The sequence below is a fragment of the Pyrus communis genome, chromosome 5 (genome assembly GCF_041283825.1).
Source record: "Pyrus communis isolate YQ-2024b chromosome 5, ASM4128382v1, whole genome shotgun sequence".
NCBI lineage: Eukaryota > Viridiplantae > Streptophyta > Magnoliopsida > Rosales > Rosaceae > Pyrus > Pyrus communis.
This window is the reverse complement of record NC_142569.1, coordinates 6,581,095-6,599,114: the sequence shown is the minus strand read 5'-3', so window position 1 is coordinate 6,599,114 and position 18,020 is coordinate 6,581,095.

Sequence of the window (18,020 nt, the reverse complement as noted above, 5' to 3'; positions counted from 1 at the left end):
ACTACCCCTTCTAGAATCACATCGAACACGTTCCCAAAATCAACCGTCCAGTCCTGGCTTTTGATCAAAGTCTGCATATATTCGGCCCTCCAATTAAGATCCTCGCCTTGTATCGAATGCAGCTGAGGGTCTTTGCTTTAGGTGACCACATTTCCCTTCCATGGCTCGTCACTCGATTGAAGCAACAAAAGTCCCAAAGCCAAACCGACCGACAAGGTGTTGTCGACATCACATAGCCAACCAATTCTTCTGCTTCCCCTGCTTTGAGTAGACTTCCATCATTTTCTTCCACTTAACATCAGCCTCTTGGTCAAGCTCAAAATACTTGATATAGCTTAATATGTCATGCAAAAGCAGCGCTGCACGCCAGGATCAACCTCATTAGCTACAGCCAGTTGCTCTCGCTTGTACTTCACTCTATAAACCCACCAGGTTCCCAGGCCTCTGGCGCCATAGTTGTTCTCAAGGGCGACAAAACCACCTTCATCAGTCGGTCAATACAACAAAGACTATCATCCCCTTCTCAGAGGCATGATTCTGACCGGAAAACCTTCCTTGCAATGTTTTCGAACAACATATGATGATCAGCGATGGTAGGCAAAAAGGTAACTGCTTGGGTAATCTCCAAGCAATAATCATCATGATGGTCATGGTCCTTGTGATGATGAAATTTTTCAATATCAAACTTGAGGCACTAGGCAAAAATATCCAAAACACAGTTGTGCAAGAAGCGATAATCAACGTCGCGCTTGTATCTCTAAGCCGCCTCGTTGGCCGTGTGGATCACCTTCCTCCTCAACAACAATTCGCCTACCTTCGACTTGGCATCCTTTTCCTTGACCTTCACCATTCCGTTTGAATCCGCCTCTTCCCTCGTCCTCCCAGTAAATTTCAAGTGAGCTTTGCCCCATAAAACCTGCGAGAGAATGCAGGGAAGGTGTAGGATACGTCCAAAGGAGCTGGAAATTGGCACAAGATTGTATGCAAGGGTTTTCGAGTGGTTCTGGTGGAGCCACACCGCCGCCGTGAAGAAAGCTTCGTCTTGGTTGCGTTTTCCACCGTCGCCGTGTCTGTCTATAAAGTTGCAGATGAGTTTGTGGGTGGTTAGAGGATTATGCGACTAGGCCGAGGGAAGCACTTGGTTCATCAAAGTTTTGTGGAATTCCATGGTCGACATGGCATCCTTGGTGCAATGGAAGTACATATCAATGTAAGGGTTATTGATGTTGTGGAAGCCTAATTGGCGGAGCAATTGTTGTGAATTGCGATCAAATGACCTTGTTTCGGCATGCTTCCAGAATCAATATCACTAGCAGAAATGCCCGCGCTTTGCTAAGAGTTTTCAAACCATGAATAATATTTGTAGAAAAAATAACTGAAAATGCTACAGAAATACAATCGCATTCTTAAATGTAGCAATTCAGACAACACACGTTTCACATGAATAACGCTCACAAAACCACACATTTACACAATTATCTCCAAATGAAAGAAAAAGCAAGAGATAGGTGAATTGATCCATAAAATAAGTAGTTCAATTTACATTGCTACTCTCTTGTAACTTATTAGAGCTTCTTTGTAGATCAATCATAATGATTTCTTCATTGCTTTCACCAAATATTTCTACAGTTCTACTCTAGTAGTCCAATTGACAGAAAAAAATAGCAAGGGTGATTTTATTCGCTGCTTTGAATGTGTTGTAAAGATAATACCACCAACTAAGGGTGGCAATTGATTCTTGTAATAACATACTATAAAAGCAAAGGTATGGATAAAAAAGAAAATGCATCCTTTGAAAGATATAGACCAAACCTGAAATTCAACGAATTGTTCTTTTACAAAGCGCAACACCAAACTTGATTTCCCAGCTCCAACATCCCCAGAAGCACCTGAAGAAGAACATCAAACATCACTGTGGTGATCATGACATGCAATACCCAAAGAAAATAAACCTACTCATCACATAATGCTAAAATACATATGCCTACATATCCATAATTCCTATGTTTACGAAACATCTTTCGATAAATCACAACCTTCATTTTAAAATGGACTTTTGTATTTGTATTTTGCTTGTGAGTATGGTCTTGGTTAAAACTTAGCATTCTAGCATTTACTTATATGATATCATACAACAAGAAAGCTTTGAGACCCGAGTCACAGTTTATTGTATTCTCGGAGACCCTCAAAATACCAAAGCTAGACAGAGATAAACAACAACACGAAAGAGAAATTTCTACTTTACATGTACACTGACATTTGCACGTGCAGAGCTCTCTTTCCTCATTTCTTTTCTTCCTCACCTTTTGGTTCTTTCTCCTAGATTAAGGAGATTGCTGTTTTGTTTTTAGTGGTTGCCATCATCATCACATTCAAATCAACTTTAGTTAATACTAGCCTCCCTACACGCACTCACACGCGTGCGGAAGACCCTTTTGTAATTGAGGCGTTCTACGCGCGACTTATATAATTTAAATCATAACAAAATAACAGTTGATCTCTAATCTAATTGCAGACACAATCTACAAAACCGTCTTCTATTGAACTTGTGAAGCGTGGGGTGGAGACCTGAATGTAACAAATTGGTGTTAAGTGAATAATTCCAAACATATAAAATTTTGATCATCACACCGAACGCAAACAGAACAATTAGATAAAGAACTGAAGGCATACACAATCTAATTAGACAAATAAGTGAGCTTTCCCATGCTGAAATCTGAAAGACCAAAAGAAATATCTCATTACACAGAAGACAAAACTTAGCAGGACAAAACTTAAAACTAATCAAACATGGTGAACCAATTATAGAGAACATAACCCTTGTAACCAATCGAGAAAAGATGCTTTTAAATCCCAGAAGAAAATAAAAATTAAGAGGAGTTTTTAATAAACCATCATTTCAATTATTTTCCAGTCTTACATTTGGGATTAAACATAAAATATAACTAAAAATGCCAACTTTCTAAAAAAACCTACGACTATTTTTACAAATTTCCATTACCCAATACTGAAAAATGAGAATCACGAAGCAATGAAGAACAAAACACACGAGAACCAAAAAGTTAAAAACAACACGTAACCATTTCAAAGACCCAAAATCCTGCAAGGACAAAAAAAAATCCCATAAAATCAGTACATCAGCGCTCCCTGCAAAACCCCAAAATCAGAAAATTATAAAAAGAACCCAAAATCAATGGTATGGTCCTCCTTTCTCCATCATTCAGTAACTAATGACCTAATGGAAAAGAACCCAAAATGACAGCTTAAAATATGGAAAGTGCTTATAAAAGCTCATGAATAACTTTCGAAGCCTACATAGAAATGGTATAGAGCAGATAACAACACACAATAAAACTTTGCACAGTATAACCTAAATCCGATATGTTGCATTCCCCACACACAGATTGTTCAAAATTAATTTCGTCTCCGTCTTCTTTCAAATCTGATAAAATCCCCAAAACACAAAAAACAGCAGCTAACTATTTTTTACTCTGTAAACAACAATATGCATCTTAACCCATTTAACATATTCAGAAAATAACATCAAACACATTTAACCATGAGATAATATAGAAGTGAAGTCTCACAACTTTCATAAAAAATTATTACTTTCTTAGAGAAAGGCTTGAAAAAATATGTAAATTACTCACCTCTATTACAAAAATGTTACAACAGCTGATAAAAAAGGCCAAAAATACGAAAAGCCGCACCTCCTGAAATAAAAAACAGAACCAAACAACACATTCACAATATCAATCTAAACGATATCCAGAAAAAAAGAAATGAACAGACAAAACCCATGTAAATATACAAAACAAACCAAAAAAAAGAAAGAGCCGAAGCCAGTAAGAAAATCACAAATCTGATACAGCAAAAGGTAACATAATCTATATCGATTTAATTATCCATCCAAAAAGACATTTGAACGAAGAATATTTTTAAGGATCCAAACAACCATTAAACTAAACAATTAAAAGTAAAAACAGCAAAGCATTCATTGAAGAAATATATATATACACACATACATACATATATATATATATATATATATTATAACGTATTTGGCTCTTTATACCTAAAAGAAAAACATTGGCTTTCTTGTATGCACTGAAGTATGCATGTGTCTGAAATTTACAATCTATAGAGACTCAATCTCAGACTCAAAAGACATTTAAAGGAAAAGTAATAAGAAAAATAAGTAGTGGTTATACCTATACTCCATGTGTGGACTGCAATTTCCAATCACAATTCAAAATTCTAGAGGCCTATAAATCAACCACATAGGAAATGATCAGTAGAAGAAAAAGAAAAACAATTGAAGCCAAAATAGCATCTAACAAATCATTTAGAACCATCACAGAAAACAATTTTTGCATATAAGTAATTTAAAGGAATACCATCAGGTCATGCATATATACAACGTACCCAATTAGATAAGTAGCACATCAACAATTGATGATCAAAAAGTTAGTCAACCTCAATTGCTTGAATCTAATTAACTCAAAGATAATAAACAGTCCATTTAATGCACGGGCTGACTGTCAATTTTACAAAACCATAATTCTGTGCAGTTCAAAAACCAAGTGGAAGAATAGGCAAAAACTATCTCATCGCCTGTAAATGTAATTAACTAAATATTAAACTTCACAGCCACAAATAAACCTAAATTCCTCCTAAAACTATCTCATTTAAGCTTGATTTTACTATAATCTATAAGTGTGGTAAATGATGGGTGTCCTCTCAAAGATCTGTATATCCATTACAGACTAATCTTCAGTCTTGCAGAAAATGATATGTTGACTACAAATTCCCGTACTACTAAAAAACACAAATAATTCTATCTACAAACCAAATAATATGTGCAACTTTATGCTACAATGGTAGAATAAGATGGTTGTACAGGACGACACAAAGATTGAGATTTTTTTTTACTTCTAAAATTCTACACACTTTCGAGCCCTAAATTTTCCCGGAAACAAAAGAAAGTGAAAGAAGTCGTACCTGGTTTGAGAGAGTGGACGCTATCAGCGAGTTTGGTGGAGCAGTGATGGCGGAGATCTCTGGTGAGAAAGCTAATAAGATGGACAAAATCATTGAACAAAAAAAACCTCGATTTTTAAAATTAAAGTCAACAAAAATTTGAACAAAGAAAAGAGAACTCAAACCCGAAACAAATAAGTCGGAGAACTCACCTGGAAACCCAAAGTGTCTGCAGGATTGGCGATTTCCTGAAAACCAAGCTTTTGTAGGTTTAAAATTTCTTCCCTAAGGCAACAGATCCAACATTCTCAACTTTAGCTATTTCAGCTACATAATAGAAAGAAAAAAAAAAAAATTTATATAATTAACTAATCTGATTTAAGATTAATCGAAAAGCTTGGAAATTTCAGCTTTAAAATTACATGTCAGGCTGCAAATCTAATAAAAAGCGTAGAATTTTAAAAATGCTGACCTTAAATACAGAGGCCTTCGCAGGCTGCAAAGAAATGTCAGAAACCCGAAAAACCGGATCTCCTGAAACCAAAAACAAAACCAAATTAACCACCATCACCCATAATTCGAAGCCACAAACAAAATCCCCAATATTACAACCCAAATATTTAAACAAAAAAACCCATTTATAAATCCAAATTTACACTCCCAAGTGCAAGACTCTAAGCTCCAACTGTTCTTTCTCAACTTTAGCTATTTCAGCAACATAACATAAATAAATAAATAAAATTAATTTAACTATAATTAACTAATATGATTTAAGATTAATAAAAAAAACTTGGAAATCTGCTTGAATTCAATCTCAAAATTGAAAACGAACACTTCACTTTTTCAAAAGTTGTACAGAGCGAAAAAATAAAAATAAAAAAGACAAATCAAAGTCTCACGAAGGGCCACAACGACAGCAAAATTGCAACAGAAAGAGGAAAAATGTTCAATCAAACCTTTGGATAACTCTTCTCAGGCACACAAATTCAAAACCACAAAAATCCAATCTAAAACATCGATTCACAGACTGAGATGCACAAAATGATATATTAACAAATCCAAAACGAAACACAAAAATTAAGAACCAACAAGCAAATAAATACTGATATCCCCTGCATACGTGAGCACACGTTCAAAAAGCCTCTCAAAGGCTGAGATTCAACTTTCAAATATGAAGACTTTAAGCCACAATTGTTCTTTCTTAACTTTAGCTACTTCAGTTACATAATCAGAAAAAAAAAAAAATTATATTAACTAATCTGGGTTAAAATCACACCTCAGGCTGCAAGTAGAATCAAAACCTTGGAATTTCAAAATCACTGACCTTAAACACACAGGTCTTCGCAGGCTTCAAAAAACAGTCACAAACTCGAAAAACCCAATCTCCTGAAATCGAAAACAAAACCAAATTAACCATCATCACCTATAATCCGAAGCTACAAAACAAAATTCCCAAAATCACAACCAAAAAATTTGAACAAAAAACCCATTTAAAATCCAAATTTACACTCCCAAGCACATTACATTCAAAGCAGACAATTACCCAAATCAAATCGACAGCAGGAGATGCAATCTTTTATGGGCTTCAAATTTTCTTCAAACCGAGACCAAATTCGCTATTCTTCAGCAAGAGAGCGTTGCCGTTTGTAACCCCCGATGAAAAGATCTAAACAAATTTGACTAACAGTAGACAGAGAACGAGAGATAGAGAGAGAGAGGTGAAAATTCCTCGCTGGTGACGAAGCTAATGAATTCGGAGACGCATTCCTGGACGGTGTTCGACTGATCGGCGCGAGTAGAGAGACGAGATCAGAAAGACAGAAAAATTAGGGTTTGAGAGATAAAGAAACTAGGGCAGAGAGACGGAAAGAAAGAAGCAGAAAAGAGGATGGCAACTGAAACCTTCCACCGACGTCGTTCTTTAAAAATAGCTTTATGACAAATTACCCTTGGATAATTTTATGCATTCTTTTTAGCCGTTTCGAATTTGTTTTGGCCGACAGGCATTTGCGTCCAATTTTTTTGTCGAGGACCGGCCTCCGGCTTTCTATATAAAAGATAATTAACTTTAATAATTGTAATAGGAAGTAATGATTATGTCCAAGTCCAACTTTGGGTCTACATTTGTAGGCTATATCTACAAAAAAAAAATACTAAAAAAGTTCAACCTTTGGGTCCACATTACCTAGTTTTTTTTTGGTAATCTTTTTCAACTATAAACCCTAAACCCTGAACAATCTACCGCTGCAAGCAACATTACATCCGCTTTGCAAATTTTTGTGGAACCATTTTAAAAATTCAAATTTTTAAGCACCTGATGATCAAATTTACTGGAAATTCAAAACTTCAAATAGTATCCCTCCTTACCACAGATATGTAGTTTTAAAAATAAAACCAAAAGGAATAATTCCAATTAACATATACTTGAAAACTACCATAGTAATATTGATTAATTAAACTACTTTTTAAATATACCCAGCAAGGTAACTTCTGGGTTTGACAAAAATTTAAAACCTAGGAATGGACATATCACAATCAATTTGTAAGTATGATAAAAGCCCCTATGACAGTATCAAAGCAACTATAATCACAAAGAAGTTGAGAGATTACTTTCTAATTGTCAAAACCACTATTGGATTTATGCAGACATAAAATCTCACAATATTATTACCACAACCTTATGCATAATAGGAACAACACTATAATCATCTGCCTACCAGAAATTAACTCTTCTACAGCAGAAAGTTTAACAACCAACCAACCCTTGAACAAAGCAAAATAACAACCATTATCATCTGGGGAACAAATCCAAATGGCAGCTTTTAGGTACCTACAATTATAAGCAAAGTTTAGAATTCACAAAAAATACTGGGCAAATACTAAGGCTGCCATTTGAAAAAGCTAAACAACAACAAATTTTGACAAACTAACTACAACTAAATTCAGATGACATTCGATATATGAAGACAATCTGAGAAATCAAGGGCTCTAAAATCAATACCATATTTCATGTGCCTTTTATTGATAGTAACCAGGATAAAAATTTGATTTAGAAACTTGCTATCTTTGTCCTTCTAAATATGATATTTTGGCATCGGCAATATATAAAAAAAAAAAAAAAAAAAAAAAACAAATATATCTGAACTCAAAGAAAATATAGAACGAAAATAAAAAAGCAAATTATGAACGGTTAGAAGCTAATTTCATTAGCAATTAAAGCAACCAAGCTCTCTCAACATAAAGATTCATAACACGCCAGGAACCCAGAAATTTGATGAAAATTTTTCTAATCACTCAATTGGATTAGACAAAAGCATGAATTTTTTTCTAAAGCCCAATTATATTAAATCACAAATTTGAAGCAGATTTTGACATGCAATAAGTCAATAAGATAGGAATCGCTTCAGACTAACGTCAATGGCAGGGCCTCCGGAATCGCCCAATCTAAACCAACCATTAAAAAAAAAAAAATCTATTAACATGATCCTCAACCTAACTATAAAGAGGAGCTTTATAACATGCCAAAACAACCAAGCCCAACAAATTAACGAACTAATTTTTCTTAATCAGTAATAGCATACATATTATCAAATTATCAATCAATAATTCACATATCGTTAAGGGTTAAACAAATATATGACGACTGAAAATTTACTCACACATCTAATATATCCTTGCATTTCTATTTGAATTCAGAGTGTGGAAATCACATCAACAAATCAATGCCCTAAATTTTTATCATCCTGAACTGAAAAAATCTGTAAAATCTAAAATTTTTGACCAAAAATGCTAACTTAGGAATATGAGGAAATTTGCAAATTAGCTAAACAATGCTATTATTTATCCAATCAAAGGCAAACTGGAATGGTGCAGAACTAACACTACAAAATTCGTTAAACTAAACAATGGGTAGAATGTTTATAAGATTTATATTTTATACAAAAATTAATCTTCTAAAAAAATAAAAACCACAAATTTTTTGTTAAGCAATCGCATGGATTATAAATGCCAAAGTTTAGATGATGGTAGGCGTCAGATTACCTCTTTCGCCGAAGATGCGAAACCCCTCATTGCCGACGTGGCGGGGCGGATCCTCCGCCCCAAAATCTGAACCAACACAAAGATTAGGCAGTAAATCACATAATAATAAATTAATCAAGTGTTTTATATAATGAAAGTTCATAAATTGCAGAAGTAGAGGGTGTACCATAGCTGATGAGCTTCCAGCTCCCACTTTTTGCCTTTAAATTCCAACATCTTTGATTCTTTCACACAAAATCACACTGAACGCAAACAAAAATCAGAAACAAAATACGAACTAAGAACTGAAAATTTCGGTGAAAGCACTGAGAGAGATGAGGAGGAATAACAAATGATTTACTGGAAATATGGAAAAAAATCAGATCAAAATTCGGACAGAAATAAACAATACACATTAGGGATTTGGGAAGGGGGACGAACCTGTTTGGCGGATTGGAGCCGGGATCGGATCGACGATGCGATGTGTAAAAAATGAGCGTTGAGGGAGCGGAGCAGCAGCAGCCAACACTTCCCTGCGGTACTTACTTGAAAACCCAGATCAAACCAACCCTTAAGTTTTAAGGTCATTGTGCACGTAGCCCACGTCATCACTTAACGGTAGAGTTATCAGTTTGATTAAAATATTGTTTTAAAATTAAGCCTTTAAGTATGGCTCTAGAACGAAAAAAATTTAATGTACCAAATGTTGAAAATCATGAAATTTAAGGGCAATAAACTGATATTTACCCTAAATTTAAAGAACTAAATTTAACAACCACTGCTTGTTTAGTATGACACAGATTTCCTCCGTTTGATTGCTAAAATAATGTTCAGAAACAAAACAACTTAATTTCCGTTCTATGTCGTGATAGATGTTTATTTTAACTAGCTTATTGAGTTTATAACTTATGAATTTAAGATCTTCAGCTTTAATATTTAAAGATTAATTTTTTTTTTAGTGAAGTGGTTAAAGAAGAGTACAAGAAACGTTCTGTTTATTCCTCCATAATAGATCAAGGAAGATGAGTTGATCCTAAGATTTAAATTTTAACAATTCAACTTTAAATGCTGGCATATTATGGTAGATTGAATATGGTATTTCAAGTTTTAACCCTTTACTGTTTTTTTTTAATCAGTATTTGGCAAGCCATCATACATAATAACATAACTTAAGACTCGTTTGGATGTATTTTTAAAATAACTAAAAACACTTTTAGAGAAAAAATTTTTGAGTTCCAAAAGCACTTAAAGTGTTTTCTGCAAGAAACACCAATTATGTGCTTCTTCTAGGAAGCATTTAAGTGCTTTTCCAGGATTTACTTGCATTTTTACTAAAGATTGATTCTAAAAATATTTTCACCAAAAGCGCTTTGAATCATTTTAAAAGCTCATCCAAACGAGCTATTAGCACTTGCCAAAACAATTAAACATGTAATATCACTTAGCATTTACATTTTTCATTTACAGTTGGTAGCCACAAATCAACTGACTCAACTTTATATCAATATTGAAGCCTTAAAAGTGTAAGTCATCTTTTTCATTCTATTTTATAAAATGAATTAAGGTCTGAAGTTTATATATTCTGAAACTTAAGTATTACACACACACACATATATACATATCACTTCATGAACATAATACATGTAAATACAAAAAAAAATTACAATTTTTTGTATCTGGGCTATATCGATGAAATATTTTTTTATGTAAAAATTTTCTGACATTTTAAGTGTAAAGAATATTGATGCCTGAAATCTTGTCATTAGTTTTTTTTTTCCAACAGAATTTTACAATCGGTTGAATTCTTTTCAAATATGCATAATTTCTTTGTGCGGTTTATCTTTTAGTTTCTTGGTCAAGTAAATTTATATGTCTTTTTTCTCAGATTATTCTACTCGAGATTAGTTGTGTTTTGTGGGTTTAGTTAGGGGAACTGAATTAACTATTTTTTTTGTTTTTTTTTTTTGTTGGGGGGGGGGGGGGGGGGGGGGGGGGGGTGTTTCTTTCAGAATGTGTTGAATCACTTTATTTGTTGTTTAGCTTATCTTGCGTTTAGATTCGGTGTTATGAAATACTCATGACACTACTCACCAAGGTGCAAAACCATCAGCTGGTCTCTCTGCAAAATCAGTACATTGTCATTTTATTTCTTTAATTTTTGTTTAACCATCCGTAATTCCCAAACCCAAACAAAGCACCAAATTAATATAATTTTTTTTTTCAAAAAGATCTGGGTTAAAGAAATTTTTCGGAGTTAATTCATAATATTTTATAAAAGGTTTTTCCCTCTCTCTCATGATGATTGATGTGGAGAACCAGCCCCGGAGAAGGTGAGAATCCAGCCTTTCCAAATTGCACAATTAGAAGATGTTGCCAAATACTTAATATTTTACTATTGTCAAGGCGAATTTGAACCACATTATTGCTGATCCATTGTGATACCCACTCCTCCACCCACTTAATGTGGATAATATCGTTTGTTTAAAAAAATATTGAATTTAATAGAGTTGGGTGTTTCGTATCCATTCAACAAATTTTATACCGAATTTAAAAAACAAATATACAAGTAAAATAGTAGGTCAAATTCAATATTAGTTATCTTAACTTCTGTTTAGTAGATGTACTCTGTTGTAGGGTTTAATGAATATTATTTTTAGTTGATAATTAATTGATGATTAATTTATTCCATTATTCATTATTTTATCGCCAGATATTTTGAATATTCATTAGCAAAAGATATAGGGGTAACTATTTAATTAATAGAATTTTAATGGTGGATTGCATTTCTTCAGTTATAAATATGGTGAACCCATTATTCAATACTAGCTCAATAGTCATAATGTTTTTATCTATCTTTATTTTTGAATTTTGATATATAATCTATTTGAGTTTTCTACAGAGAATAATCTATTTGAATTTTAACATTAGCAATTTCCTCTATGTATATAATGTGTTGAGTTTGTAGAATAATTGTGGGCTTTTGCCCAGGCTGATCAAAGAGAAATCAGGTCTTAGTCACAATCATATAAAAAACATGATATACAAGGTATAGAAGAAATATGTGCAACTTTGAATTTAATGAATTGTGGTGTTTTGTCTTCTGAGTTTCTAACCTTTTAATATTGGAAGACCTAAAACATTATTCCAATGTATCATTTCTGGAATTTGGTATTTTCTCTTTACTAGAGGATTGAATTGCTTTGTCATAGAGATATTTCAAAAGGGAATCAGGCTTTCGAAGTAAGATACAGATACAAATGATACGAAACTATATATGACTATCTTCTTATCTAATTAACTTCAATTTGTATTTAATACAAATAATTATTTTGGTAGATATGGAATACTTACGTTACATCCTTAGGAGTATAGTGTTTGCCTTTTTTTGAGAGCAACTATTTCGAGGTTTGATTCATAGGGTGAACACTGACAGTATCCGCATTAAAGGGACACGGTTAGTACATTTCAAGTTTTGTTACGTTATTTTCACATAATTAAGAGAATAATTTTATGTTCATTTTGAATATTCATTCATGCTCACCTATTTATATGAGTAGAATCTTTGATTGTTTCATCTCATTTGGGATTTTACTTTTTAGTGAATGTACAGTTTTCATCTTATTTGAGATTCTACTTTTTAAAAGTGGTCAATGAATATATCCATTCCTGTTGATACTTAATAGTGTTGCTCTAACAAGTTCATGATTTACGGTTTCAAGAATAATGCTCTAAATTGTGCTTCATGAACAACTTATACAAGGTTAGCAAATGCTAAGGTAATTGTTTCTATGTGAGTGGATCTAATTTATAAATTCATATTCTCACTGGGGTGTATCTTTGCTAATTGAATTTCTATCATAATTGTTTTCACCAATTTTTTTTTTATTGGAGTAAACGCAACACCATATGATTTAAAATACAGCTTTTACTAGCTCAGTTCATGGGACAACATCTTCTGCTACCTCAACCAACGGTACAAGACGAAAACTTTTCATGTCCCAATCGTAATCTTTTTTGTATGTAAACATCTTCCTAACGTTTTCAACGTAAATAATATTAATCTTCTATGTCACAATCTTCCATATCTTTGATACAATTTATTTAGCAATTTCTAATCCCGCAACAACGCACGGGCACTGTTTTCTAGTATATATTGGATGTCGACACACGTTATGGCAAACTCTACACTTATGATTGCCATCCTCAAACAAACAATGACCGAAGCTCGCCTAATTAGGCTAATTTCCTGCATGTCGTTTTGAATCCTTAAATACGAATTCACCCTATATGCCTAGTGGCCAACTTCCGTATATTATTGTTGAGTATATTCAAAAACCTCCCACTATAAATGTTTTTCTAATTTGTAAATGGGAAACGAAATTGAAAGGGAATAAAATTGACAAGGAATGAATTTAAACTTTCGTGATGATGAGGAATGAAAAGGCTTTATGAAGAATTTGATTACCATGTTTACATTTTTGTTTTGAAAAAAAAAGGACTACATGGTGGCAAAGCTACGAAAATCCATCTTTTTAAAAGTTGAAAAACTTATAGAGACGTTTCAATCTCTCTGACTACCATCTTGTGTTGTTCTAATACATGTTCAATTATGTAAATGCCTTTGCAGTTTGGTCAATTTTATTGAAATTTCAAACAATATTTTTGTCAAGGTGTGCACATCGAAAACACATGGCCACAAATTCCACCGGACCAAATTAGAAACCAAGATATTCGATATAAAATAAGAGTGGCAGCAATTAAAGATAAGATGAGAGAAAATCGGTTAAAATGAATAGACATGTGAACAAAAGTCCTACAAATGCTATTGTTAGAAAAAGACGGAGGATCAGGGTAAAAAGGGTAAAGGAAAACCTCATAATACTTGGAAATAGATTTTAAGAAAAGAATGGTGTACCCAGGGATGATGGAAAACTTGACGCAAATCAAAGCACAGTAGCGTTCCGGGAGACATATAGCCCATCCCGTTTAGTGGGACAAAGCTTTGTTGTTGTTGCATTTGGTGGATTGAAAGGAATTATTGAGTTTTTGCAACTATATGAGAAATTTTTAATTGTGACGGAAACACAAGCGGTACACCACGTGTTTTAATGGAAGTTGTGGGAAATTTTATTTTTTAAGTTATTAACTTTTTAGCACACATATCCCACTATTTGTATAGTGACAAGTGGTATACTATCTCGTGTACTGATCATATTGAAAAATCTCTCGCAACTATATATGAACCAGTAGTTGTGGCGTTACATATTTCAATGCTTGGCCTTGGGCATTAAATTTTGCCATTAATATCCCAACGCCATTGCCAACTACATATGAACTACCACGATTCGCTACGATAGTCTACTTTTTCAATGAATGAGATAGGCCTTGGGCATTAAAAGCAACTGTATTTTCTGTCAGCACTTATTTTTACCTTTCATAATCTTTATTAATTTTTTATAATTGGAAATAGACTTTAAGAAAAGACATGGAGTACCTGGAGATGACGGCAGACTTGACGCAGATCAAAGCACAGTAACGTTCCGGGAGACATACAGCCGATCCCGCTTAGCGGGACAAAGCATTGTTGCTGTTGTATTTGGTGGATTGGAAGGAATTATTGAGTTTTTGTAACTATATGAGAAATTTTTAATTGTAACGGGAACATAAGTGGTACACCACGTGTTTTAATGGAAGTTGTGGGAAATTTTATTTTTTAAGTTATTAACTTTTTAGCACACATATCCCACTATTTGTATAATGATGAGTGGTATACCATCTTGTGTACTGGTCACATTGAAAATTCTCTCGCAACTATATATGAACCAGCAGTTGTGGCGTTACATATTTCAATGCTTGGCGTTGGGCATTAAATTTTGCCATTAATATCCCAACGCCATTGCCAACTATATGAACTACCACTCTTCGCTACGATAGTCTACCTTCCAACGAATGAGATAGGCCTTCGGCATTAAAAGCGACTGTATTTTCTATCAGCACTTATTTTTACTTTTCACATCTCTTTATTAATTTTTTATAATAAATCTTCTTCAACTCATTTGATTTGACTGCTTAAAATTAAGAAGGATTTGTGACAAGCAAAAATAGATGTGTGAAGAAATCTTGTTAACGAGGAAGTGAGAAGATGAGATAGGATTCGATAGTCACCAACACTGATTCCCGGCAAAAATCCATGGAAGACCAATATCTCTCGTGTGTGGACGTCATCTCACGCGAAGCAAGTATGAAAAACAAGACGTTGTTGCCACACGTTTTGGGATACACGATTTTATATCAACTTAATGGACGTGGATGACTTTTTCTTTTGTTGACCCGAGGTTGACTTTGGGTTTAGATATTTCAATATGTATCATTACCCACCACAGAAGTTGCCAATGATCTCGACCGTATTCATATATGTATCTTGTGAAATTTCAACCTTAGCCGTCAACGTCCTTTATTTGTACTCTCTGCCATCTTATTTGTTTGACATAATATTTTATAATATTGATATAGAAATTATATAAAAAAGATGAAGTGTTCGAGAGTTGATGAAAAATTTTATTTTGAAAGATTCTATTTGATATTTCTCTCTCTTTTTTTTTTCCAAAAAAGGTAGCTCCGCATGATTTTCCACCGTCCAATTACGTGTCAGTAGGGTTACAAGACCATTTTTGTCTCCCTAGGGCCTCGCCTGAAGGTGCTTTTTTTTCAGAGGACACTTTAAGAGTCTTTCACTTGGACTAGATGATTACACACATCATTTTTAAACAAAAACACAACCCTAAACCTTTTTTTTCAGTCGTGATCTGAACCACTGCAGTACCATAACGATGGGTATCGTCATGACAGCCCATCTCATGAAGCCTCCTCTTCATCGTCCTTCCAGTCAAAATTTCAGTTTTTAATAACATGGTTTGTTTATTTATTATATGACTATTAGATTATTAAATTTGGCTGAATTTTAGTATAATTAATTTTTAAAGAGTGACTTTGAAAGTAAAAGATTCAAATTATGTACACCAGATGAAAATAAATAAATAAATAAAATAGAGCGGAATTATTTTAATGAGAATATTGCTATCATTACAATTAATGGAAGAGGAAATATAATGACCTAGTGTTATCTACATCCCCAAGTGAATGAGAACATTCAACAACGGCAAGTTGCTGAGGAGGAAAGCGTATGCAGAGACTTGGTCCAAATGTAAAGTTGGGTGTGAGAATGTGAGGACAAAAAGAGACTAAATTATATAAGGATTTACAAGTGGTTGTACTACTTCTTATATTGCCAATTAATTTTACAAAAATGCTACTCTTACCATATATTTGTATCATTATTTATATCATCTCTCTAATAGAAATAGAATTCATATGCGTTGGTGGACACTACAGTTATTAGAGAAATAAAATAAATGATAATATAAATAGGTAGTAAGCGTAACATTACTTTTGATTTTATTGTTGAATATCAACTTTCTTAATTGGGAAAAATGTATGATACAAGTCGCATATTTTGTAGCTGCCTTTCTTTTAAGAACAATACTTGGTTACTCAACGGGAGTACCGAAATTTACTCACTTCTGATGTGCCCCAATAATATTACAACATGTAAACATGTGTATTTCAAAACTTTATCCCAATATTTGTATCTTACTAACCAGACACTCAATTATCATTTTAAACTCATAACCAAACACCTTTCATCTTCTTTCTCATTCTGTTAGATGCCATAGCTAATCCACATCCACGGACCCCAGCCACCCCATATCCTCCTTCCACCAGATCCCCCCACACCCCCGCATCAGAGGATTTGCTCTCTCTTTCGTTCTTTCTCTTCGAACCAACATCAAAAGGAAGTGGCCGATGATGACATGGTTTCAAGAATAATGCTCTAAATTGCGTTTCATGAACAACTTACACAGAGTTAGCAAATGTTAAGGTAATTGTTTCTATGTAAGTGAATTTAATTTGTAAATTCATATTCTCACTGGGTTGTAGCTTTGCTAATTGAATTTCTATCATAACTGTTTTCACTTTTTTTTTTAATTTTTTTATTGGAGTAAACGCAACACCATATGATTTAAAATACAGCTTTTACTAGCTTTTACTAGCTCAGTTCATGGGACAACATCTTCTGCTACCTCAACCAACGGTACATGACGAAAACTTTTCATGTTCCAATCGTAATCTTTTTTGTATGTAAACATCTTCTTAACGTTTTCAACGTAAATCTTCTATATCTTTGATACAATTTATTTTGCAATTTCTAATCCCGCAATAACGCGCAGGCACTGTTTTTTAATATATACTGGATGTCGACACACGTTATGGCAAACTCTACACTTATGATTGCCATGTTAGGTCATCCTCAAACAGACAATGACCGAAGCTCGCCTAATTAGGCTAATTACCTGCATGTCGTTTTGAATTCTTAAATACGAATTGACCCTATATGCCTAGTGGCCAACTTCCGCATATTATTGTTGAGTATATTCAAAAACCTCCCACTATAAATGTTTTTCTAATTTGTAAATGGGAAACGAAATTGAAAGGGAATAAAATTGACAAGGAATGAATTTAAACTTTCGTGATGATGAGGAATGAAAAGGCTTTATGAAGAATTTGATTACCATGTTTACTTTTTTGTTTTGAAAAAAAGGACTACATGGTGGCAAAGCTACGAAAATGCATCTTTTTAAAAGTCGAAAAACTTATAGAGACGTTTCAATCTCTTTGACTACCATCTTGTGTTGTTCTAATACATGTTCAATTATGTAAATGCCTTTGCAGTTTGGTCAATTTTATTGAAATTTCAAACAATATTTTTGTCAAGGTGTGCACATCGAAAACACATGGCCACAAATTCCACCAATTATTGGGTGGATTAGAAGGACCAAATTAGAAACCAAGATATTCGATATAAAATAGGAGTGGTAGCAATTAAACATAAAATGAGAGAAAATCGGTTAAAATGAATGGATATGTGAACAAAAGTCCTACAAATGCTATTTTTAGATTTT